Raw genomic sequence first — 26,817 nt, forward strand, 5'->3', positions numbered from 1 at the left:
CATGGAGGAGAAACTGTATGTAATTAATCTATATAACAACCAATTACTTAGTTTTTTTTTTCTTAACCTATCTTACAGCTATGGGCGTGCGGAAGGGGTCTGGGCAGGGAAGACTCTAAGTGCGTCTCAGGCCGAAGCCTATACGCTCTAATCATGCAGGTTACGTGCCATGCAGGGGAGGTGGCATGCTACATGTGCTAGGAGGGGATTGGCCAGCCATGGCAGCGATTTTAAATGTGCGAAGAACACTTATTGCTGTTTTGTAATAATAAAAAAAAAGGCCATGTTACGTATAAATGAGTAAGGAGATGCAAACATTTCTGGTTTGCCACGCCACAAAATATGTAGCTACCAAAATTCAGTGAAATAATTTTCACCGGTTGGTTTGCCTGCTGCAGCACTTCTTCCCGAAGAAGCAGCGTCCTTGGAGGAGCACATGTGGTCGCCTCGCCCTCTGGCTCGCAAGAAGGAAAACAACATATTGCCGTTTCAGCATAATCAAGCCAGCGACCGGCTACGCAAGTGTTCAATTCGTCTCAGCCACCCACTCACATCACGTGCCAGCAGATCACATATTTCTCTCTTTTTTATCAACCATATCATCGGTTACTACGCAAACGAGAGGAGAAAAAAAATTGTTTGCCCTGCAATTTTACATTTTCAAACAGGAAGACTGGTTTCTAATTACTTTATGATATAAATGAACATGTTTTACGACGCCATTTACGCGTTTTGTGTGTGTGTGTGTGTGTGTGTATCGTCGTGTTTCTTGTATAGTTAATAAACCCGACATAACTCTGGCTTCGTTAATTATTTTATCACATGCTATTTTTTCCTACGCGATATGTATCTTAAAATTTTTTTGACGTGACGTCTAATAAACGATGAACGCCGGCGTCACGCACGAAAAAGTGTCCCGTTACGCTGTGTCCCGTTACGCTGTGTCCCGTTACGCTCATTGTGCGCTTGCGCCGCATCTATCTCTCTTCCACTCGATTGGAACAACCATCGATTTGTCTTTTTCGAGGCAAATTAAACTTGAAACACTCCCATTCGTTTCCTACTTTTCCTATCATCGTCCTATCCTTAACAGAATAACACAGATTGGAAAAAGTTAAATAGCAAACATGTATAAAAGTTATAGTTAAAATAATCTCTTCGTTAAAGTAATAAACATATTTGAATTAATGAGTGCAAATAAAAGTAAATTTATAAATTAAATTGTAGATTTCATTTCACTCCTTCTTTGTATCCATACAAAATAGTGATAATTCAATAAAAATGATTCAATTTTATTCATAAAAGTATGCAATCATTTCATTAATGTTTTGTTATGAAGTCACGTTAAACTATCGTCCGTAAACCGACTTTACTGACAACCAATTAATTGTTATACGTAAATATATTTGTTACGTCCGTGCGAACCTCTTGCGGGTATTTGACCTCCAGTTCTGAATATAAATTAGCGTTCGGATTCGGAGTATTCTCTTGAACCCATGCGATCAGCGGGAGGTGAAGAGGGCAAGTGGCCCTTGCTGGGCGAACCGGACCTATCGGGAGGCGATGCCTGCGTGTGAAGGCCTGGCCAGCCAGTCAGCTGAGGACTGCACTGCGGTGTTTAATCACTTTCCTTTTTATGTATGTCTATGCTTAATTTTTAATTACTTTAAATTATTTATGGTTGAATCTTTTGTAATAGTTAATATTTGAACATTAAGTTAAAATTTTAATTTGTTCTCTTAATATTTAGTCAACATCACCTTATATCATGCTTAATTTTTAATATTCCACTATTTGATGTAATTGCAGAAAAATGGTTAAGTGTAAGAAAAGGCGTGCCGCCTTAACTTCGCCACCAATTAAGACGATAAATAAATAAATAAATAAATAAACATTAATTATCAATAGAAGCCCGAGAAGGTTGGCGATGTCTCTTGCTTTACAAACGACCGTTGCTTTCTTGCGTTAGTACAGGTTTGCGTCTGACTCGGGACACAGATAATCCCTCGCTCTGGAAGGTAGGCTGCAGGGGCAGTTACGTGTGCGGTTTGCTATGTCACACGGTTTATCATAAAAGGTGAGTCATAAGTCGCCATCCAAATGGTGAAAGTGGCGATTAATGTTTATTTTATTCATACAAGTTGTATCATGCATCACAGTTACGGGATATGTTCCACATGTCTCCCTTCCACGTCGACACCCGATGGCAGTCGCTCTAACCAAAATGGCGAACACGTGACTATGTTTCTCTAATATCTGTGTGGTGACTAATGACTCAGACTGTACTATAAGACCGGAACACGTGCAGTATTATACAAAAAAAAACCAAATTACGAAAGTTTTCGAGAATCGTCATCGAGTAACTATCATGAGAACCTTCAAACCAAAAGTTAGTTGCAGAGCAGAAACACTTTTCTCGCTGCCACGTGACGAAGGCAGAACGGGAGCCTGGAGCAGTGTTGCCAACCATGGCACACGCAATGTGGGCACGCTCACCTCTACATTCGGGTACATTCGGGCACATTCGGGCACAAGTAGTTCTCAGTTCCGGTGTCATTCAGGTACATACACACACAAAAAAAAATGAAAACAAACTGTCTTCTTTAATACAAATGTAAACATTGTTCTTTTATATCTCGTGATAGTGTGACATCATAAAATATTACAGATTAAATGCAATATTGTATCTATCACTAAGGCCCGTGCTTAGGATTTTAAAATGCGTCTTTGAGGCGTTGGGAGGATTCAGGAAAAACAAGAGGAGGCGGGGAAGGTAAACGATGAAAAAAATTATTGTAAATATTACCTGCATTATAAATATGGCAACGTAAATTTGTGGTGTGCTTTAATGGTGTAGGTCCGATACTGTTTTCAAAGAGAGATATGTCATCGTGGTGTCGCCGACCTACTGTTTTCTTGGTACTGGCGTAGCCGGAGGCTGTTCTCGAAAAGCAAGACTGTCGGTACGTTACGGTCAGGGCAAATACAGTTTTACATCCCAAGTGAATATTTTTTGACTATGTATTTTTTTCCCTTATACAGAAATTCGGGTACAAGTGCGTGCCTGGGCTGACCATCTCAGGTGCCAGGGCACAGACGCGGTAGGGATGCCGATCTCAAGGAAATAAATGGATTTATTTAATCGATTGAGATCGAAGTAGATAAAATCGATTAGCATAAAAATCTGAGCAAACAGATCGATTTTACATAAATCGATTAAAAATCGATTATTTCCTTGGCCGATTTAATTGATTTCTGAAAAATCGATATTTAATCGGCATCCCTAAGACGCGGTAACCCGAGCTGGTCTGGCAACGCTGGCCCGGAGGCGGCAGGAAGCGAGGGACTCCTAGGCGCTCCCAGGCGCTGCTAGTAGCTCGCGCACGGAAGGGCTTCCTGCCGTGGGAACACGAGGGCGGGAAGTGAGGTACTCGGCGCAGGAAGGGCTGCTTCACGGTACATTGGGCCCTGTTCGTGTGTGGCCCTCCCACCGCGACACGATAATAACAATACACCTCTTCCACATCTTCATAGCAAAACTATTATTTTTTTATATACATAGTTACTCTTAACACTAATTCCTTGCTGATGTATTTCTTTGTAAACACGATGACAAGAACGTATCCATCTCAAAATATGGTAAGGAGAACTCCTTGTATTTTTTTTTCTCTTCGGCATTTCATGGTGACATTTATAGTTTTTTTTTGTTTTAGCGATATTATTTTAAGTAATTAAAAAAAATTCCAACACTGACTTTACACAGCTACAGAAAACCACTCACTAGACCAACACCGCCATTGTCTATTGGGTACTACTATCGCACTGTGCCATTCTGGAGCTTTACGTGTCAACATATTGCAACGTGCTCTTCTCGCCAGGGCTGTATTTACGTGCAGGCTATCTAGGCTGTAGCCTATGGGCCCGCACCACAAATGGGGGCCCGCACTACACGACACTGCAATGTGGATCTTCTTATATTCTTAAAATACGCGTCGACATAGTGTCCAGTTGTTTTGCGTGAATTAATTGCGCCGAACTAAACTCTTCTGTGGAAAGCTGATATATGAATTGTGTCAGCATTTAGAAATTTTCTATTATTTTCTTTGGTTTTGGTGTCACTTAATTCCTTAACCTCTAAATACTGTTTGGTTGAATTGTCTTGTTTGATAATAAACTTTTTTTTTAATAGGAAATTGATCAAAAATACGAGTTTTGTAGGTCAATTAAAACAAACTACCCACCCAGACCCAGACAAGAGGCACTGGAAGGGGATACTCCTTCTCCCTAGATAGGGCCCGCACCACAAACTCAGCCTAGGGGCCCACAGGCAGTCAATCCGGCCCTGCTTCTCGCAGGGTTCGAACCACGACGCCCGCAGCACGCAACAGCTCTCGATGATTCACGAAGAGACGCTCTTACCACTCGTAACCAGTTGTAACCAGTCGTAACCAGTCGTAACCAGTCGTAACCAGTCGTAACCAGGTGTAACCGGTTGTAACCAGTTGCGAAGGAAACTTCCCGAACACCGACACGCGTGTCCCAAGTCTATGGCGAAGTGTTGCCGGGACTGAGATATAGTTTGTGAAGTGGTTTCGGGCAATTTAGCTTTGAAAAATAATTAATATTTTAACGCAGAATAATTTCCTGTTTCAAATCATTTAATTAACGCAAGCTTAGGAGGCCCTTAGAGCCAAGCAACATTGGTAATTCATCTCAATGAGCAACAGTCGGAGTCTTCAATATATATTTTCTAAGTCTATTTCAGAATCTGCAGCAGTACACATCATGCTCGCCCTAGCTGCATGTTAACTTGCATTTATTTTTTTTCAAGCCGACTCTGGCTTTGCGCCCTTTAGACACGTCATGACGGCATCTTTCTTCCCCATCCCCTTCAAAGACCAAAAACAACCGTTAATTCGCCAGAGCGCGACCCCCTTGCCGCGGTGACCCTAGCCGAGAACACCCTCCTCCCCCCTCCCTTCCGCCAGTGTCGCGACCAATTCCAGCGCTTCAAGAACCAGCACGCGAGTCAACCTAGGGTTTGGAAATACGCTTTCGGAACTGAACATTTTTCATTAGGTACTGCTGCAAAATATGTTTCTTCAACGGTCACATTCAAACTTGTTCGTGATTCCAGGAGACGCGCCGACGTGGGTGGACGGAGGTGTGCACACGGCCTATAGTTGCGGCAGCTGTACGTGTGCGGGAGTCGAGGCGTGCGACCACTACCGGGCGCGTGTGCGCAGAAGACCTCGCGCGCATACCAAGCGGCGCTGTGTGTGCGAGGCACGCAGTTGTCGCCCCCTGCATTCACCACGGGGGACCGATCCTTCACTGTCCGACGTCATTCAACATGTTCTGGCTTGCGTCTCCAGACAGCTGTATTCGAGGAGAATTGTCGCGGAAACTTTTAAACACACAGACGTTACGTGCGTAAAAGACTACAAAGTTGTTTATTTAAATTATAAACATGACTTTTTAGTTTATTAAACTTTCTCTCGGTGAGGGAAAAATAACACTTTTAAATCATACCATTCCAAATTTAATATTTTTTTCCCCATGATAAACTATAGAATGAACAAAAAACGGTTTTACAATGTGGTCGGGTTGGTGAAGACTTGCGTGTGACTTGTGAGCTTATAAAAACGATCGTGATTTTCTTTAGTTGCGTTACTGCGTCGTTGCGTCCTTTGCTAGCAGGGTTCTCCCAGTAAAGCTGGGTTTACGATTGATTTCCTTAAGAATTATAACTTAACATCGAACACACGATTAAGTCAAAACTACATTTTCCTGTTTATGATTGACATAGAAGTCGTTAATTCTAACCAATCACAGCACAAAACACATGGTCGGCCATTGTTCGAAACGGAGAAGCAGGTTTGAAATAGGTTATTGACAAATGGGATATCTATTTTTCGAAATGGATGATGATTACAAATAACAAATATACGAATTCTAACCCAAAATACTGCCTTGCTCGGTCCAATAATAAGACATAAACTTCCGGTTGAAAGGTTCCGGTTTGTTGTGATTGGTCGCTTCCCTTAAGTCTTAAATAAAAATATAAAATATAACCATTTCTGTTAAGTCTTAAGTCATCATATGGTTCGCACACGACCCGTCAAAATTCACACACGACAATCATAAACCATTCCACTAGTTTACATAGAGTCATATGGTAAGTACACGACTAAGTCTTAAGTCTTAATTCTTAATTTTCAATCGTAAACCCACCTTAAGAGGAACAAGACGGAGGAGTTACGTGGCCTGGAAGGGCTAGGGGAGGGGGGGACAGGTGCGCGCGCAACGCCGCCTCGCGGCCGGGGAAGGGGCGGGGCAGAGGGACTGCGGCCGCCAACCAGGAGTCTTCTGGGTCTCTGGAGGAGCGCGCAGACACGCGACAACGTGGTTTAGTCGCAGACGACCAACGTAGCCCCGTCGCCTGACCAAAATGTGCACGTGCAGGGTGTCCACAAGGTAAAATATTTCGTACCAACTTAGGCGAGAAAAAAGTACTAAATTATAATTTGTTATTGTTTCAACAGTTTAGGAAGTTATTATGACATTGCAATGCTCTTAACTTAAATATCACACCACACACACACACATACATTCTATAGTTGTTTTTAAAAAAATAATTACGCTTGATAATAAAACATATTGGAGTTACTGTAATATTATTATATTAAAGAAAAAAGTACTAGGTAGATCTAAGCGTAAATGTACTAGACTTATGAAAGTACTAGATCTAGTAGGAAAGCACTAGCTGTGGACACCCTGTGCACGTGTGGACAGGACACTAGCTGTGGACAGCCTGTGCACGTGTGGACGGGACGCGCAGCGTTGCGTGTCAGAACTCGACTCGGAAGACACGCGATCGGCTCGATCCGCCTTTTGTCGGGTTTTTTTTCCCCGCCGTCGCGACAAAGGCAGTCACGGCTCGACGGAAAAGAACCCGTGCGGACGAGTGGCGTGTCGTTCTTCATTTCTCGGTCTAGTGGAACACAGAAAGGAAAAAAAAAATATTCCGTCGGATGCATTCTCGTAAAGTTCCTGTACAGTCCACTTACTGGCTGAAACTTAAAATCGGCCAACACAGTACATCTCCCTTCTTGTAAATACTTGCGACATACCGCAACGAGGTTATTTTCACTTCTTTCATCTTTCAAACGAGAGGTGTTTAAAAATATAAAGGCGGCCGGTGCAGGTTTTAAATGTGCTCGTGGCTGCTGATGAACTGCCCTTCTGGTGTGTCTACTGGACGTAACATTAGGTTTTGGCGCGGATGCGCTGTGACGGAAGGATGACGCGACGGGAATTCCAACATCGTTGCACCGTGTGGTGTCACAGGGTTGCACGTTAGCGATGCCACGCGCCTGATGACATGCAACATGTGGCCACCCGCCTTAATGCGACGCTACACCGTAGCTGCAACATCGCAACACGGTGACGTTTGACGTGGAAGCGTGACATCTGGGCGTTCCGCTATTTGCACTCATTAATTCAAACGTGTTTATTACTTTAACGAAGAGATTATTTTAACTATAACTTTTATACATGCTTGCTCATGGTGGCCACTCACAGCCACTAAAAATATTCCCTGATTTTTCCCTGATTTCCCTGATTAAAAATTCAAAATTTCCCTGATATTTACAATTACAAAAAAACATAATTTTGATGAAAAAATATAATATTATAGAAAGAGATCACTCATATTTTAGCACCCTGCTGTATTTTCTTCATTATATACATACGGATGTTCGTTAAATAACAAATACATTTTAAATATGTCACTTTACATTATAGCGTCCCGTTCAATGACCTGCAGTCTGTGTTTTGTTTTATGTAATGGGGTATTTCAGTGTCGAGCGCTCAATCATTTTTTCACGCAACTTTTGATAACTGTTCTTTAATTCATTTTTGAAGTGTAACATTTCTAGTTGTGAAATATTCTTAGTCTTAGTACTCTCAACAAGGGATAACAGTACAGTGCAAATTTTACCTTGTGTTTGATTTAAAAATGAAACAACTAATGGATAAATCTTCACTGCATTACAATCAGTACTCCCATCTATAGCTAAAGCAAATGGTCCACTTACTAAAGATTCAACAGTTTCAATTTAGTTTCACCAGCTATATACTCCACTAAGGAAGATGTTTTTGCTCTCGCACAGCTGTATTTATGTGCAATTTTTGAGTCCGGAAACATAGCTCTATACAAATTACCCGAATGATCGGCTACTGCTATCGGTAAATTGTGTTCTACCAAAAAACTTGTAAACAATAACTCTGCGTTTGTTACTTTCGTTTCTTCAGATGTAGCGAAAAACGACGATATCGATTTATTGCTCGTCACGGCTTTAAAATGTTCTGCATGTTTCTTTGATTCAATATGCCGTCCTCAGTCATCCCTTCCACCATGCGCAATCGAAAAGTCACACGTGCATACATTACAAAAAGCGTGGCGTTCCAAAACATTTGAAGATGACAAGCATGGCCATTCTTTTATATAATTTGGTCGAAAGTTCTGAAGAATAACGTTCTTTTTTTTTGCCCCAGATACACATTGTTCTGTCACACGCTTCATTTCTACAACCGGCACTGAAGAACACAACACTATCGAACAACATAAACAGGTTTCACGTCTGTACACACGACAAAAACACTTTGATGAAAAAAATGGCTTTCAAGAAAGTAAATAACACAAGACAGGTTAGCCAAAGTACCGTACAAAAATTATCGTGATGTAAGTAGCTAACAAACGAAAAGACCGAGAATATGTACTAGTTGTATCGTACAACGGACGTAATACCGTACCATTTCTATTACAAAACACAACAATTAATCTACTTATTTCGACAGTACATGCGCACATTATCAGTTCCGTTATCTGCGCAACCACGTGATGTATTCGAACTGCGTTCACGAAACACGCACACCAGAAACGGAATTTTTTTCAGTTACCCAGCAGCACAAAGCCTCGTTTCCGTAATAAACCAGCGATGTTCCGTAATTCCGTAATATTGTGTTAAATCCGTAATAATTACGGAAAATCCGTAATGGTTGGCAGCTCTGCGGAAATATACATGACACAAAAAATTCCCGGTTATTAAAAAAAATTCCCTGACATTTCCCTGAAAATTCCCGGTCAACGTGATTTCCCTGATAAATCCCGGTTTTCCCGGTTTTCCCGGTGAGTGGCCACCCTGTATGCTATTTAACTTCTTCCAATCTGTGTTATTCTGTTAATGATAGGACGATGACAGGAAAAGTAGGAAACGAATGGGAGTGTTTCAAGTTTAATGTGCCTCGAAAAAGTCAAATCGATGGTTGTTCCAATCGAGTGGAAGAGAGATAGATGCGGCGCAAGCGTACAATGAGCGTAACAGGACAATGTGCGTAACGGGACAATGAGTCATCCTTATTCGTGCGTGCAGCCGGCGTTCATCGATCTATAAGACGTTATCACGTCAAAAAAACGAAAGATACTCCGGCCGAGTTGTTGCAGGAGCGAGCAGCGAGCTTGCGGCGGGACTGGCCGGGCGAGTCCGGGCGAGTCGGGGGCGAGTCGGGGCGAGTCGGGGCGAGTCGGGGCGAGTCGGGGCGAGTCTCCCTGGCCCTGGCGTGTCCGCCGCCTAGTCGCGCTCTGCTTGGCGAGGGAAACTGCCCGGCCCACGGCTCTGTGGATAACAACTTCGGGCGCCTCCACGCGGTAGAAAGCAGTCCGAACACAAAATCAGGGAAGCCTTCATTTCACAGACGAGAGAGCCACACCCGAAGTTCCCCGAAGTTCATACTAGCTTTTTTTTCCGTAACACATCAGGTGTATTTATTTGGGTTGTAGCTTACTCATACGTCATACGCCGTTCTATCTCATTGCATAAACCAGTGTGGCATTAAATTTTGCGGTCGATTAGGATAGGTTAGCTACATTATAAATACTTTAAAACATTGTAGATGGTTGGTTATATTAGGTAAGTATAGCTACATTAAAAATACTGTAAAATCATTTTATTTTTGCTTAGCAAATAAATTTTTAATATGTAGCTATCCAGCGCTAAGAAATTGTTTACATTATTTCACAGTATCTTTAATTTAGCTATCCTAACCAAATCAACCGTCCACAATGTTTTTTTAATGTATTTATAAAGTAGCTAACCTAACCTTTTACAATGAACCAAAAAAAAAACCGAAGATGCACGATCGGGCGTTTGGCTCTCTCGTCTGTGAAAAGAAGGCTTCCCGCAGGGTAGACCAGGGTAGACCAGGGTAGACCACCGCAGCTGCGCAGAGCACGTGACATCTCGGCGGATGCTGGCCGCCTGCGCGCGCAGATAGCGCCGGTGGCGCCTCTATCTGCCAGCGGGCTTCCTCGCCGCTGTTACTGAGCTTCCGACCTTCGTGTCGTAAATACTCACAACCATTACCCCGTTGTTACTGGGAGGAGTAGGAACCGATAGCCACGTTTGTTTCTGAATATTACGTGCCGTAACAATTTGTTGTCAACTAATACCAAACAAGATCACAAAACCAGAAGATTTTTATACATCATGAAATAGTGTCTATTTATAGTATTATTTCCACTTAAATCATTCATCAAACACATTATTATCTATAACGAAATCAAATCTGGAAATTTAACGATAACAAATTATAGCCGGAACTTTTACACCACGATGGCTTCGTTCAGTTCAAATGCCTTAATTAAAAACAAAGTCTAGCGAACACCCGTAATATTTTGTACGGCGTCAAATATGCTCGTGCAATGGTGTAACGGGAAACAACTCGACTAAACAAACAATTTGAAAATCATACTTTTTGTTTTTTTCTGTTGCTGTAGATGAGAGCTGTAATTTTATTGGTGATTCTCCTTTGCTCATCCTTATGTTGTATTACAAAGCAGAATGTAATAACAATTAATTCGGGGGGAGGGTTGTACAAGTGTTTTGTTGATATGCAAAAAAAAAAAAAACCCCCACGCTTTACAAATATCTGCGGCATGAAACACGAATCTTTTTTTTTTTTTTCCCCGACAGAGGTAGTGCTAGCAGTCTGAAGGCTTCCCCCTGCTCTTATCCACGGCTTGTCACGAACGTACTGGGATCACAGTCGCGAGGCGAACAGGGCCTTCTGGCGGTCACGTGACCTGTAGCCCCCTGGTGCACCTTGGCACTGCCTCACTATCCATTTTCCCCTCCGCTACCTCCTTTCACGGCACTTTGTTATCGACCCCGAGACGTCCATCAGGGTCCTGCGGGCTCCCTGAAGCCACCGCGAGGAGTGGCGTAACTAGGACGCCACCTGTTCTGGGAGCTTCGGACGTCGGGTCGGAACCTGATGACGCGGCACGTCAAAGAGGTGCGAGACCATTCCAGAAGGGAGGGAGGGGGGCTGAGGCGTATAACAGGGGGAAGCCTAAGATGTACATCAAGTTACGTCCCTGTCCGAACACGCCCGAATATTCACCTTCGGCCAACCTCGGGTTATTTTAATGTAGCTATACTAACCTAACTAACCGTCCATAGTGTTTTAAAGTGTTTTTTAATGTAGCTAACCTAACCGGCCACTTTTAATATTTGAATTCATTTTTCCTGCGCAAAAATAAAACAAATCCCGAGAGGTTGGCCGAAGGTGAATATTCGGGGGTATTCGGGCAGGGACAGAACTTGATGGACATCTTAGGCTTCTCGTATAACAGCGGCTACTCCAGCCTTCAAGGTAGTGAAGTGGAGACCCCTTGACGGGCGATAACCGGACGACAAGCGGCGAGCCGGTGTCCTGGGAGCAGCCGGGGCGGGACAGGAAGTCGCCAAGCCTCCAGTCCACGAGCCCACGCGCGCCTGTGCCTGACTCGTGCGTGCATCAGGTCTGCGGTGCTGGCCGAACGATAACTGAGCACACGCGCGTACATCATCCCCATATCCTACCCTAGATTCTAGCTTACCAGTAGCTTTAAGCTACGCAACTTCATTTACTGATGTTACTGAAGAGAGTTGGATAGGACGCAAACCAGTGTTGTTTTTTTTTGTGGCCATTTACACGGAATTACATTTCTGCAGTTCGATTTTCAACATTTGGGTTCGCTAAAGCCCAAAGTACAAAACATATTGGAATTCCCGATATTAAATGGTGACAGGCTGCTAGTGAAAGTAATTACTGTGAAGTCATTGGCGTCTGGTGTTGAACTGACCACAACTGCAATGTTACTTTCAGGAGACACGCGTGTGTTCTCTGATGCGGGGATCCGAGTGCGCGGCGCAGCGCTTCAGGAGGCCGTCTGCCCGCGGATGAAGCCGTGTTCGCACGGACCGGGTCCCAGGCCCGAACCAGACACCGCGGGCGGGTGTGGTCTGCAGGCGGGCAGCAAGGTCGTCGCCCACTGGCCCCGGGCGGCCAGCTCGACGCTGATTGGTCGGAACCACACACACACAAATATTCGGCAGAACTGCAGGTCCACTCGAGCCGTGTGCGCTGCAATTAGCTTGATCGTAGTTCACCTGACGTGTCCGGACGGCCTTCTGAGGTGATATACTGTACCTACCGCACACACACACTCGAAGCCACACCGAGACGAAAGAATTATCCAAACTTCTTGTCATCTCAAGTAAGAAGTAGCTTGGCTTCTGGGTTGCAGCCGCGTCCTTTAATTCACCAACGTTTCTGTCGACATTGCAGTCGCCATCATCAGGGAGCAGCTCAGTAGGTAACTGCTCCCTGACGATGGCGACTGCGATGTCGACCTAAAACGTCGGTGAATTGTTCGCCGAGGACACACGGCTGCAACCCAAAAGCCAAGCTACTTCAGACAATGGCCGTGAAAGCCTGCGAACATTATTCTTGACGTCTTATCAGCAAATGAGAAACCCTCATCAGAACGTAGCCTGTACATAACACTAGAGTCATCGTTCATTATTTTCGTGAAAACCGGCCAACATTGTCGTGAACATAATTTCGCCTTCTTCTTCCACAATAAGGTATATATTAGAAGTCATGTTACTTTTATTACGTGTCATTGTTCATGCTCCTACAAACGGGAACGCAGTAGAAACACGGAGGTCGCTAGTCGTTTCAGAGGAAATTCTGTCCAGATACACCCCCCCCCCCCCCCCCTTCGAAGACAAAGTATCCTACCTCAGGTAACACTCACAGAAACAAACAACCACGAGGGAAAAAAAATTAACATTACTTTCGAAAATTTAACGACTTCCAGGTCGTTAGGTTGCCTGTGAATCCCACAAAGTTCTAGGATATTTCCAAAATGAAATAAGAGCGTCATAGTTGTAGCACTGAGTTGTAACTCTCGTATCGACCAGAGGAGGCTGTGGGCGTGGCTCCACCTGCTCCCATTGGCCGCCCGGCGCCGCGGTCGTTCACTCCGGACCAGTCCCCGCTCCGGAAGGACGGGCGAGTTGGCCAACCGCTGCGCCATGTTTGGCCCGCCTCATCTGCGTGTCGCGGCGATCCTGCCCTCTTTCGTCACACGCTTTCTGCTGCACGCATTTTATTATATTTGTTTTCAATTACGAATATTTTTTAAAAAATAAAATTTGAGCATCAATAATAGCAGGTTTTTTTTTTAATAAATTGAATCTATTTCCAATTTCGAATATTATGGGAAATTGAGATATATCTGGCAAACACCAAAAATTATTGCAATTTTTTTACACGGTAAACAATATAAAAAAAACTACAAATAAATAATTTTTGATACATTCCATTTAATATTACGGTAGGCACACTGAAAACTTAAATATAAAACCACCCACAAATAAAAGGCAAGGTGTTTATAATAGTACTTGAAGTTTCAAGCTTGGACTAGTAATATATAGTCGTTCTTGTTCAAGGATAAATTCAGGCGTCACCAGGCTTTCTGCACCTTCTGTACGTCATTGGCACACGCTAGAAGTTAATATCGTCTAATATGTGCGTACAACGTAACTTCCGGAAGTCACATTTCCAATGATTTACATACGAATCTTGAAGGGAGGCCTTCAATTCACAGACGAGAGAGCCGAAGTTCATGCTAGGAAACCGTTTACATGATTTCACAGTATCTTTAATGAAACTAACCTAGTTGACCATTAGTTATCATAAGTTACAATGAACAAAAAAAAAACCGAAGATGCAAGATCGGGCGCTTGGCTCTCTCGTCTGTGAAAAGAAGGCTTCCCAATCTTGAACCAGCAAGAACAACTACCAACTTTACATTACGAGCCCTATGCCCCCCGTTACACGCTGTTTGTAGCTGTTTTGCCAGAGAATCGTGGATGGCGTCCTCTCTTGTCTGTGAGACGCTAACTGAACTGGCGCGCGTCTGCCGTGTGCAAAGCCAGGTCTCCAGAGCTGACATACGTGTAGGTAGAGAAAGAGGCAGGATTTACGTCACACCCTGCAACACACACGTGCGCAGAGCTTCAGGAAAAAAATAATAACTCGAGTGGGGTCTGGTATTAAAGAATTCACTGAGGGCCGAAAAATACTTTTGATTTTGGGTTACGTTCTTAAACTGTATTTTTAGAAGAGCTGAACTACGTAGTTTTTCAGAAATGATATTTTTAGGAATAAAATGCATGTGCCTATAAATATTTTTTTCGTAAAAAACGTCTAAAATACTGCATAACAGAGGTATTGGTGAATAGTTTGTGACTAAAATTTAACTGTCAATAATACTTCAAGAAAATTTATACCGATAAACTCACTGAGTGATACACACTTAATTCAAATATTTTGTGTACAAACCAATTTTTTTTAATGTTGGAATGATAATGCTACAGTTCCTAAAAACTAAAAAGCTACAAAATTACAAAAAAATATTTTTGCAAAACTCCGTTCCCCCGGAGAAACCCCCGGAATGGCCACCGCATGGGGAGCCCAAGAAAAGAAACGGGCTCCCCATTTGGAAGCCACCTGGAAGGTTTTTTTCTGTTCCACCCGCCGTTTCTTTGGTAGCCTGACTTGTTACAAGGGATTGTATTCCTACCAGAGAAAATGCCACCATTTTATCTGGGCAATCCGCCTTGGAGGAGCCGGGGCGCGAACCCGGGTCCTACAAGTCACAAGGCAGGCGCTCTACCCCAGAACCAGAGTGGTAGAGCGGATACTTGCAGTCTTCTTAACACTGACTTGATGTTATTCCACGAGTGTACTGTAGTTTCGTGTATCATTAACACGTGCAGTAACATCTAACCTCGGTAACGAACAAATTTATGTGTTCTTATGAATTATGTAATTTCATAACACGCAGGGTTGCCATCCAGCTGGACCTCCAAAAATAGGGTGTTTTAGGGACTGACAGAATAAGAAAAGGGACCTTTTAGGGTCTTTTTAGGGACTGAAATTTTGCGGAAACCTTAATATTTCTAGAATTTTTCATACAATTTTATGGTCGAGTACAACAAATAACACAGTATTAACTCAGCATACCAAGTAATCCAGTATATAAAACTTGAGTCCCTGTTCTGCTACAACCAAAACCACAATAGATAATGTGTTCAATACCGTTGTTAAAAGAATGGTCACCCTTCTCCCCAATGAGTAAAAATACAATGTGTGTATGTCATTCCATAATATTATACTTTATAGTTGAATTTACCTTGAAGTTTTGCGGTAAGAAATGTCAATTTCTTATTTTTCTTTTAAAGTCTTGCAATCTTCAGTGTTAGAAAATATTTAAGAAACATTTTGTCAAAAAATACTAACAAGTAATGCAAATAAATGCTGTTTTTGATTATAAATTAATTTAGGGGAAAAAAATTATATATTTTGCTCATATCCCTTTCCACCATAACTTTTATTCTCGACTTTCATAACCCCTTCAATCATTGCCTGTGCAAGACTTGCTTCTTCTTTTAAAGCAGCAATATTATTTGACTTAAGTGCCTCTTTAAGTCTTTTATTAGCTTCTGAAAATAACCTTTCAGCAGTTTTCATTTTTTTCTCTTTTTTATTTCTCATATCTTTCAACTTCTCTTCAGCTTGGAAAATAGACATCTTTTTTTCTCGAACATTATAGTATGCTGCTTTTCTTCAACCTTTTTCCTCTGTTCTTCCAGTTTTTTTGCTTCCAATCCTTTTTTGCTTTCTGCTCCTCTAAATAAGCACAACATTTCTGATGAGCACACCTTGCAAGACTCAGGAGCTCTCTTGTCACAGGCACCAAATGTGGCTTGTTGTCATATATTTTTAAGGCTGACTTTACAATTAACACAGCATTGAGAGTGCGTTCTGACAACAAAGACCTACCTGTCTTCTGTTAAAATTCTCACTGAAGTTGAAAACCCTCTCTCTGCATCTGAATTTCCATGTGATACTGCCAATGCAGCTCGACTACAGTTGAAACCTTTGGATACTTTGGAGACCCTAAAGCATTTTTTAATGTCATGAAATGATACCAGTATTTGTCAATTCTTACTTCACACTTGTCAATTATGTCTTGATCTGGTTCTGACTGCAATAACTTCCACTCATCAAAAAGCAGGTTTGTATTTATGTTCAATGGAAGAGTTTTGCTGATGGTAACAATATCAAGTGAACTCTGGTCTAACACTCTCTTGTTAGGCTGAAGACACTGAAAACATTTCAGTATTGGTTTAAGTAATGACGACTTTGTCATTATATGTTCTGCAACTAGATTATAAGCTATATAGAAGGTACCTGAAATAAAATGCTACAAACAACTTGTGTTATACCAAGTTGGAGCATGTGTGCCCCTCAGTTAATCTTCATTGGGGCTTAAGAATGTTATCTCCCCCATAAAATTTTAATTTGATCACACAATATTTTTTAATAAAAACATTGAAAGAATAATAAAACAATATCAATACTGTAAAACTTACATGTAGTAAGATGCAGGAAAATGTAGCTCGACAGATGCAAAACTTTATGGATGTGTGGAAGCGTGTTGATGGCCACTGTTCATGACACATTCATAAAAAATTAAATAAATATGCTAATTTTCCAATGAATCCATTTCAAAATTTTAAAAAAAGGGACTTTAGGGACCTATCAAAAAATAGGGACTTTTAAGGGACCTACGGAAAAATAGGGACTTTTAGGGACTTTTAGGGACCAGTGGCAACCCTGTAACAGTGAAATATATTTTGTATAACTAGTCTGGAAATTTTTTAGTTGATTTTCTGCAAACAAACTTACAGTCCCGCTGTACAATAATTAATTAGAACTATAGACTAGTAAATAAATATGTCAAGAGCTTGCCGATGGTAAAGTTATTTTGAAATAAATGTTAGATATTAAAAGTGTGTGTTCAGTTAAAATATGTGTGTGCTTACAAGCATGAAGTTATTGTATAAAATTTTATTTATTTGGTTTTAAAGCCACAGAAAAGTTACCCTGTTATTTCACTTTTGGCTTTTTTTTTCTTTACCGGGCTTAATATGCGCAGCTAATACTGGAAAGCTATTCAAACAAGGGTTTTTGTAACAATAAGTGTCAAGAACGTAGTAAAAAAAAAGGGGGGGTGGTAGAATGGCCAGATTTGTTTAGAGAAAAAAAATTTATTTCACAAAATTTACAATGGCAGGTGTTTCAAAAGCACTTAAAAGATCGTCATTTAGCATAAAAATGTATTTTCAAGCATTATCTTTGTAAAAGAGTTTCCGGAGGAGTGACTGGCTTCTGCCCTCCCCTTCCACAAATACTGTTTACACCCATGGTAAATGTGTAAACAAAATCACATGTAGTTACACACACTACTACACGATATACTCGAAACTCGTGACTGTAATTTATGATAGTTGTACTTTTAATATTAGATGTCTATAATTTTTCACGACATGTGATGATAGCCTACATGGAGTACTATAGTCTGAAACTATGTATTTGTACACTCACGCCTGTAAATCGTAACAAATTTGAGAATTTTGAAATGCCAGGTAAAATTAATTAAAATTTTCTGAAATAAATTCAAACCATTTATTGAAGTAGCCAATGACATTGCAGTTAAACCTAAAAAGTTTCAGTTCTGCAATAAATTAAATTCTCCTTATTTGTACAACCCAAAAACGTTAAAAATGTAACTTTGGCAGCTAATTATGCAAAAAGTATGCGCTGTATATATTTTTCATTTCGTGAAAGTTAAACAACTGAAACAGTCTAAACGTTTATCTGTAATTACTGTAAATATAAAATGTTGACCTGAAATGGGAGGCACCCACATCCAGTTTCTAGTCTCGTGCAGGCGCATTTTATTAAAAGGGCTGCCTTTCTGTTATCTTACTGGGATTCAGTTTGCACACGTTCTAGAATACGGGCAGCCAGTTAGGTTATGGTTGCGTCCCAACACGGCAGTGCTTATTCGCCACCTCACCCGAACGTCTTGAAATACCGGCCCGAAATACGTTTGTGAAAATTCAAACCAATTTAGAGGCGCGCTACGGTGAACTTTCATTCTTTCGCAAGACAACTGAATGGCGTTATGCAATGAGTGATGACCCCCATGTGAGCTGATGGTATTACGTCGAACCTCTCGTCGGCCACTGCAAATACACTTCCTGCTTTCAACCTCCCCCCCCCCCCCCCCACTTCTTCCCCCCTCTCCTACACCCTTCCTTTCGCCGGCTCGCCAGGAATCACAGGTACCGCGCAAACTTCCTGCCCGCCAACCACCGCCGCCGACACACGCGACGTAACATCCGCATCCCCTGCAGCTCAACTGCTAATGGCCAGTTGCATCAGGCGTCATCACGTGTCAATAACTGGCTTGGTCATGGTCCGGACGCACTTTCTTTCCGAGTGAAGATCACTGGGATCTATGAGTTAAACCTAGACATACCCCATTGCTGGTTTTAACTGTATGTCATAGAGAAACAACAAAACATATGAATACACAAACACATGTTTCGGAATTTGCAAGGAATTAAACGAGGTTATTTTTGTAATCATGCGTAAATATTATAAAATTACTAAATTAAAGTTTATATACAATAAAAGTATCAAAAACCTTTTCTTTTGGCGTTACAACCACATTCTAAATTTTGTGTTTGTAATACACGTTTAAATTGTTTTAATGCATTAATATGCCTTTCAATTACTTTTATATTAAATACACGCTTTTTATTAGAAAAACATTTTTATATTTCAGACAAGTTTGTTTAGCAACCGCTTTTAAATGTCATCGTGTGTTTTCAGCGGTAACTAAATATCAAAAGCGACGAGGCAGCGACCACACTAGCTGCTATCTTGTGGACATCATCTCTCTAAAACACGTGTCTAAAAATGATTCCGAAAACACGTTTTTCAATCATTTGCTTGCCATGGCACAAACTCCAGTTCACAGATTTTTCTTTTCACCTTTATCTTAATTTCTGCGCCATCTAATGGTTATCGCTCAAATCTCACAGTTATCCTGTGCACGACGAGAAGACTGAGGAGACACCGCGCTAGAAGCACCAGCGAGCATCGCACTTATGATTCAGCCTCACTGACACACATACACACATACACACCTGACTAGGCGGGCCTCTGGAAACACGAATTAGATGTGTTCGAGTTCGTGCGGAGCAGTTGCAGTACGCACCCACAACACAGGCGCAGTGTTGCTAACCAATGACAATTTGTTGTTTTACTTCGTGGAGTCTGAACGTGACCCGTGAAAACATACGGAACACAATTACTTACTCCCGGATACCACTTCAGCCAGAACAACATTTCTACCCTCGCCAGAAGGAAAATAAACAACCAAGTTAAATTTGATCGTTGTAGATTGCCAGCGAAATCAACGCAACAGCAAGATATTTCCTACGTAGATAAGTTACTCGCTCAATATGTTACAATGACTGTTCTCGATGGGGGAAAAAAAGCACGTTCTCAAGACCGGAAAAAAAGGACTGGTGGTCAAAGTAACCTTCGGAATATTCAGTGGCACTCCATCCCGCTTTTAGACGGTCATCTGTTATTGGCCCGCTGTTCTACATACGCATGCGTTGTTCTTGTTAACCGGATGAGCATGATGTTGAACATGGATGGTCACATTTCCTGAACAGCTCCTGGTGTGACGATCAGGCGATGTTGGACCGGAATTTACGTCCATATCAGACCGTACGAAATATTTTATACAGACATTTTTAGTTTATCGTATGGTTTCAGTTGAAAATATTTGTAATAATATAGCATTTATTTCCTGCTATATTTTGAATTAATATCATGGACCAGAATTTGAAATGAAATTATTTTAGTAAAGAGTTATTCTCCCCATGCAAATCTAGTTTAAGTAAGAAATTCGTAACATTATAGATTTAACCTTTCCCCTGCCCATATCCCATTGTTGTATCCGGTGCTATGATCTGAAGGCACGGCTTACTAAATGTCATGGTTACGTTGTGCGCATGCGTTTTGCAAAGTTTAAGAATCTTTTTAACTTATCATTTAAGGCTGTTCTAATTGTCTTGGACGTGAATTGATTCATCTGTCTGGCAGAAGATTTTAAACACACCCTGAAAGACGTTTAGCACTCCTCTAGAACTCAACTGTGTTAAATTAAAAAAATAACAGTAGCATATCGTGGACAGAGTAATTTTTATTTTATTTGGGACTTTCCAGGGTTTGCTGTTTAGGCCTATGCCTGTCAGCGTTTACAAGAGTAATTTTGTGTATTATTTTTAACCTACCGTTGTTCTTATTTGGCATTCGTGCGATGACCAGCATCCAGACATTTTGGATCATCAGTTGGCACCTCTGATCATCAAGCTCCTGAAGAGAAGCGAAACATAAATGGCAGTGAATCAAACCAAAATAGGTTTCATTTCGACGATTTAAAATTGGGCGTTTAAGAGCGTGGCTTTGCTACGAATGTGGGTTTTGTTACCGGTTCCGTAAATTTCTTCATTGTTTAATTAGGTGTTGCCTACGTCAGTTTATTTTCTTTGTGTTCAATTAGAAAATATTCATTTTTATTGGTTTTTGTCATTTTGTTAAAGCAATGTCGTTAGGATGCCAAAATGAAACTGAAATCGTTTGCTAAATGGACGCCAAGTGTTGAGTGGGTGATTGCTCGAGACAGACAGCAAACGAGTTCATGCATAATACCGTTTAAGTGCGCGCACAGGAACTATAGAGACTCAAGGACCTTTCATTTAATATATTGTTGTGCCAATCAAGTGAATTATGTGTAACTTACATGTAAATATAGAGTTATAGTTTAATGTTCTTAGGAGTTAGTTTGAATCATGCTATACTCAGTAACAGCCATGAAGTAAAGAATTTGAATCCTGCTCTTACATTGTTTGGTTTTAAAGCATTTTACACTTGCGGAATAAAAAGGGGAACTATATTTTGTGCTGTCACGTGCGGTGGGTTCGTGCCGCCCGCGCGAAGTTTGACCCTCCTTGGGGCAAGAGTGTGAGGACAGATTGTTGACCGCGGTGTTGCTGGAGTAAAGCAACAGGGCGGTCACAGTTTCTGTTTCCGATTCCTTCAGCTGCTGCGCGGCCATTACCCTCTGCTGACGACGTGTGTATGTGTGTGTGTGTGTGTGTGTGTGTGAGTGTGTGAGTGTTTGTGTTTGTGCTTGTGTTCGGGGTGTGCCGCCAGAGCCAACAGCCACGCCGCCTGCAACCAGTTCCGCTTCCGTGTTCCTGCGATTGTGCGGTGCAGCTGCGGGCAGCCACGCCGAACACAACACAGGTGTCTTCCTGACGGGAAGCCTTCCTTTCACAGACGAGAGAGCCAAATGCCCGATCGTGCATCTTCGGTTTTTTTTTTGTTCATTGTAAAAGGTTAGGTTAGCTACATTATAAATATTTTAAAACATTGTGGGCGGTTGATTTGGACCGGTTTCCACCCGCGGCATACCCCCCCCCCCTTCCCCCCTTCACTTCTTTCAAACCAATCAAACAAAAACGCTTCCCGACAACACCCCATATCGCCACCACATTGTTAATCCTAAATATCTTTGATTCAACTTAGATGACAAATAGATTTATTTGCAGTCATTTATTTTTTGATGAATCCCAAGTTGGATAGTACGCGAAAAATACTGGTTTTTAAATATTTTACGATATCCATGTACGTTATCTTTCAATAATACAAACAGTTCGGTTCATCTGCTCTCCAAAATTTTTTTTTTTTGTGTTCTGCGTATTTATTGATTTTCATTATTAAATAAAATTATCTCGATTTGTTTACTAAATTAAATAATTTATTTTATACATGTGCTTATATTAAATTTGAGTACTTAATATTTATTTATTTTTTAATTTGATAGAATTTATACTTTAGAAACAGTATTTATAATAATATAATTCCAGTTATTTTTATTATTTTATTTATGTTAATTATTTGCATGCCAAATTAGTAAGCTTTTTTTTATTACGCCAAGTGTAACTTCTAACACGCGTTTGTGAGTATACGCACCCATTTTTTTTCTCTTATTTCCCTCTTACGTGTAGATTACACACACCCACGCGTGTATAAACGTAGGTACACAATGGCTATATGTTGTATATTTTTTTAATATGCTGTTAAATATGAGTAATAGCATAATTTTCGTGTAAAGTGAGGTTAAGTTACGTCAATATTCCACAAATGCTTCGTTTCGTAGCGAACGTCGTAATTTTTTGTTTACAGTGAGGTTAATTTAACATTTCGTAAGGGAATAACATTAATAATCCGCCAAGTTGTATTAATCGGTTTTTGCAGGGAAGTCTTTCGTCGACTTACCCGAGTTTTATGGCACGGTTCTGTAACTACGGTACCTCTTCGAAAATGAATCCTGGATTCGAGGCTAACTTTAAGAGGGTGCCTCCCATTTCAAGTCAAGATTTAATATTTATAGTAATTACAGATAAACTTGTAGACTTTTTCAATTGTTTAACTTTCACGAAATGAAAAAAATATATATAGTGCGCATACTTTTGCATTTTTAGCTGCCAAAGTTACATTTTTAACGTTTTTGGGTTTTACAAATAAGGATAATTTAATTTATTGCAGAACTGAAACTTTTTAGGTTTAACTGCAATGCCACTGGATACTTCAAGAAATGGTTTGAATTTATTTCAGATAATATTAATTAATTTTACCTGGCATTTCCCAATTCTCAAATTTGTTACGATTTTGACAGCCAAGACACATGAAATGAGTTTTTGTGATAGAAATTCAAACCATTTTTGAAGTAACCAGTGGCATTGCAGTTAAACATAAAAAGTTTCAATTCTGAAATAAATTAAATTCCCCTTACTTGTACAACTCAAAAAACGTTAAAAATGTAACTTTGGCAGCTAATAATGTAAAAAGTATGGGCTGTATATATATTTTTTTTCATTTCGGGAACGTTAAACAATTAAAAAAAGTCTTAAAGTTGATCAGTGATTAATATAAACATATAATCATGACCTGAAATGGGAGGCACGCCCTTAAGGGGCCCGCCTCGTCAGGGGTGTATGTGTGTTAGTGAGGCGGGATGATAAGCGCGACGCTCGCTGGTGCTTCCAGCGCGGTATAGCCTCTAAGCGCAAGGCTCTGAACTGGCGCGCATTCGTCACGTCGTCACAGGATAACTGTGAAATTTGAGCGGTGACCGTAACATTATATGGCGGAGAAATGAAGATAAAGGTGTTATGCAAGCCCCTTAAGTGCTTTCAAGAATATGTACTGACTCTTTTATGTCTAAAAATTACTCTGAAAACACGCGTTTTAGGCATTTTAACGCTTCTAAAAATACAGTTTAAAAACTTAATCCGAAATTAAAAGTACTTTTCGGCCCTCAGCGAACTCTTAAATGCTATTCGTAAATAGGCCCCACTCGGTTATCTTGAGTAGTTTTGAAATCGCGTTGTTTTTCCTGAAGCTCTGCACACCGTATGTGTGCCCAGGTAGGCGGGCCCCTTAAATCACGCGCAACAGCCCGGTGCGGGTGGACTACATACAGGCGCGCGCTGGGACAGTTCCCCGACTGTACCCCTGTCCCCTCACAGACGCCCCTGGTCCCTACTTGTGCGTCGCAGTCGCTACTGTCCCTCGCTGCTGCCCAGACGCAGGGACAACTGAATCTGGGAGAGGGAAAAACAAAATTGATCAGTCAGGAACAATCCATCTGCAGCCCTGACGGGGGGGGGTTTGTAGGACTCATCCTTTTTTTTCGGTAGACGCCGAAGAAAGTTCCATGTGCAGTGGTTACCATTGGTTAAAAACTTGAATAGTTTTTTTTTTTTTTTTTTTTTCGTTTCTTAGTAATCGCATCCACTTAACACATATATATGGTAAAGCTAACTACCATATTTTTTTGTTAATAATTGGGCCGAAGAGAAAGAAAAATAAAGAGAAGAATCTGTACAAAAAAATAAATGCTCGTAAGCAGAAAATCACTAAGTCATATGAATCTTATAAATCTTTAAAAAGAACTAGAATCAGACGGATGCATATATATATATATATATATATATATATATATATATATATATATATATAAACTCAACCATGGTTTGTTTGAAATTAGGTCTACTTCTTTCCGTCTTCGTAATAATATGGATGGAGCTTTCTGGTCGTGCATTTTTCTGTGATAGTGCTCGTTGGAAACAAGCGCGCAAAAATTAAAAGATTTATCCAGATCCAATAAATATATCTACAAGGACACGCCTCTCCAATTTTTTTTTTCCCGAAACAACCGCAGTACCCACAGAAACAACAAGACGACAACAACTCACTCCAGCGTCGCTCGCGACGCGACCGTTGACCGAAAATTGACAATCGATGTCCACGCCGCGCAACGTGATTGGCCCGATTTGGAATTCGGCTGATCGGTTGGTGTCTCGTCGCCAAACTGCCTTCTACATCTGAGTGACAGATCGAGTGAACTGCCAATATCAAAACGTGTCTTCACCCTGACGGTAGCACCCCTCGGGGGGGGGGGGGGGGGGGGGGTATCGGTATCGGGGACGACCTCTTCTCTTCTGGTCTCATACGTCCATCACAGACACGCGGCACACTACCTTTGGTCAGGTGCTCCAAAGAAAAAATGCAAAGGATCCTCAGGGCCCACATAATTAGACCAAGCGACAAGGCAAACAAAAAATCTAGCTTCCTTTAAGTACAGGCTGAAAAAAACATATTTGTAACAACTGCTTACCATGACCACTTCGCCGCTACCCTACTGCTTGAATCTGCGTGTCAATGTGCGAGTGACTGGTTTTAATGTAGTAGCACCTATTTATTTTTTTGATACTATTTGCTGTATGTTTAATCACTTTCCTTTTTATGTATGTCTACGCTTAATTTTTAATTACTTTAAATTAGTTATGGTTGAATCTATTGTAATAGTTAATATTTGAACATTGAGTTAAAATTTTAATTTGTTCTCTTAATATTTAGTCAACATCTGCTTATATCATGCTTAATTTTTAATATTCCACTATTTGATGTAATTGCAGAAAAGTGGTTAAGTGTAAGAAAAGGCGTACCGCCCTAACTTCGCCACCAATAAAGACGATAAATAAATTAATACATGTGTGGTTCTCGGGATTCTCAGGCAAAAAAAAAAAACCTATGCTACTAGGAAATTAGTCGTCATACACTTCGGTGAAGGAATTTGGTTGGATGAGCTCCGTTGCTGTACTTTGAAATAAAATAGTTAACACAAAAGCTCATGTATTGTTTTCATTGTGTTCCATGTACCTGTATTACAATAAATAATGTATTTTTGACGGAGACCCCGAAAGAGCACCCCTCATAAAAAAAAAACCTCTGATATGAACCTCCCGTCCAAGTATCTTTACTTCTTTCAACGGGTAGTTATAGGTCCACCCGACAGAAGTATCTGTTTGGGGATTGCTCCCCTTTTTGTTTGTTGACCCAACCCTCTTAGCCGTTAGGCCCTGCAGTCCTGGGGCCCCCACGGGCGTGGATACGGATACGCCGTAATATGCGAAACAGGAGAGGTGTTAGAGATCCAGCCATGTCCAGGGGCTGAGACCACCCATCCCAGCTTAGACAAAAACCTCCAAACTCCGCCTAAATCAAGTTAACCAGACAATTGGCTGCTTCCTTAGCTCTTAGACGTTATCAGCGTTGCTGGCGCCTACCCCGTTCTCCCACATCACACCGGGACCCAGGGAACCCGTGGTCCGGTGGAGGCCAGCCAGCTGTCCGGGCTAGCGCCGGAGCTGTGTCGTCGCTCGCCACGTCGACTCCGCGCAGGGCTAGGGAGCCCTTGGAGCAGGGAGCATCGCCGCCAAGTGCGAGTCCCTACAGTGAGCACTTGTTCCGAGACCCACCTGGAGTGTCGGCGGTCCACCAGTCACATGCGCAGGGAGATGCCCGAGCACACACTGCACCTCGCGACACCTCGCCGCTCGCCGCTCGCTCGCTCACTGAGCGACTCGACGACTCGACCAGCCGCCAGTAGGCAGGACCCGGCTGGCGTGGAGGGGAGACACCTCTCCCCACCTCGGCTGTGAGACGGGGGGGAGGGGCTGAAATAGCTGCACCGCGAGGCAGCGTCCTCGTCAACAACCTGAACCTGTCCGGACAATGCTGGAGGCGCCGGACCTCCGCACACGCGCGGTTCGGGCTTCCGACCCGCCTGTCGGGGCGTCGGGACTGCGGTGGCTCCCGTCGGGACTGCGGTGGCTCCCGTCGGGACTGCGGTGGCTCCCGTCGGGACTGCGGTGGCTCCCGTCGGGACTGCGGTGGCTCCCGTCGGGACTGCGGTGGCTCCCGTCGGGACTGCGGTGGCTCCCGTCGGGACTGCGGTGGCTCCCGTCGGGACTGCGGTGGCTCCCGTCGGGACTGCGGTGGCTCCCGTCGGGACTGCGGTGGCTCCCGTCGGGACTGCGGTGGCTCCCGTCGGGACTGCGGTGGCTCCCGTCG

The 26,817-nt window shown here is 42.0% G+C and overlaps 1 protein-coding gene across 1 annotated transcript in view; it reads right to left on the reverse strand.

Moving 5' to 3' along the window:
* LOC134532520 (uncharacterized) overlaps positions 1-26,345 on the reverse strand; it is a 112,100-nt gene extending 85,755 nt beyond the window's left edge. The window contains exon 1 of the mRNA XM_063368984.1: positions 26,223-26,345. The gene's annotated coding sequence lies outside the window, so the exon portion shown is untranslated. The remainder of the gene's footprint in view (positions 1-26,222) is intronic.
* Between the last annotated feature and the right edge of the window lie 472 nt (positions 26,346-26,817).

Source organism: Bacillus rossius, chromosome 6, assembly GCF_032445375.1.
Source record: "Bacillus rossius redtenbacheri isolate Brsri chromosome 6, Brsri_v3, whole genome shotgun sequence".
Taxonomy (NCBI): domain Eukaryota; kingdom Metazoa; phylum Arthropoda; class Insecta; order Phasmatodea; family Bacillidae; genus Bacillus; species Bacillus rossius.